Genomic DNA, 1062 nt, shown 5'->3' with positions numbered 1-1062 from the left:
AAAAAAAAAAAAAAAAAAAAAAAAAAAAAAGGAGCTGTGGCAATATCCTTTGAGGACATGAACATGGAATGAGACTGCTGCCGGTCCCAACTCTCCTGCATGGCCTTATGGTACACCCAGCAAGAAACGGTCAGTACCACAACACTCAGACCCAAGCTTGCAATGGCACCACCCTCCACTCAGGGCCCCCAGCACCCGAAGCTCCAGCCAAATATTCTGTGAATCCCTGAGGTAGCTGGATCATTTCAGGGCAGTGATGACCCCTAGACCTGGGTAGCTGTGCAGGTCATGCAGCCTTCAAGATACAATTGGCTTTAAGCTGGATCTTTTGGGCAGCTTACACCCTAGAGTCACAATCTATCATGTTGTCAAAGTAGGTTTTCAGACTATTTCTGCAGCGAGAGCCCAACCTTCTCCTAGACCACCAGACGTTGCTATTATTCTCTCCAGCCCCAGCCACCCCTCTCTATAGCGCCACCTACCATACTTCTCAGCAGCCCAGACCTAGTGTCTCCCTTTTTCAAAGCCTCTCTCCAAGGCATACTGTTCCCCTGAGGGAGCAGGGCCCTGAGGGAAGACAACAGGTCTGCCAATGGCTGATTCCTACTCCTCAGCATCAGGCTCTGCATTCTATAGAAAAGGTTTCTAGGCCAGGCAGCAAATTTCCTAAATGCACCAGGTCTCTTAGAGGTTGGTCTGATAGCTATAGGTTGGATTCTTCCTCATAGACAAAGATGCTTGGAACACAGGCAAGACAGTCCACATAGAAATTACCTGCAGGCTGGGGATGGTGGCTCACGCCTGTAATCCCAGCACTTTGGGAAGCCAAGGCAGATGGATCATGAGGTCAGAAGATCGAGACCATCCTGGCCAACATGATGAAACCTCATCTCTACTAAAAATACAAAAATTAGCCGGGCATGGTGGCACGTGCCTGTAATCCCAGCTACTCAGCAGGCTGAGGCAGGAGAGTTGCTTGAACCAGGGAGTAGGAAGTTGCAGTGAGCTCAGATCATGGCATTGCACTCCAGCCTGATGACAGAGTGAGACTCTGTCTCAAAG

At 49.5% G+C, this 1062-nt stretch overlaps 1 protein-coding gene across 2 annotated transcripts in view; it reads right to left on the bottom strand.

The window, feature by feature from the left end:
* The window catches only part of KIF2C (kinesin family member 2C), a 29610-nt gene that overhangs the window by 21360 nt on the left and 7188 nt on the right, over positions 1 to 1062 (bottom strand). The window lies entirely within an intron of this gene.

Source organism: Cebus imitator, unplaced genomic scaffold (genome assembly GCF_001604975.1).
Source record: "Cebus imitator isolate Cc_AM_T3 unplaced genomic scaffold, Cebus_imitator-1.0 Scaffold129, whole genome shotgun sequence".
Lineage (NCBI taxonomy): Eukaryota > Metazoa > Chordata > Mammalia > Primates > Cebidae > Cebus > Cebus imitator.
This window is presented reverse-complemented; position numbering and strand designations above follow the sequence as displayed.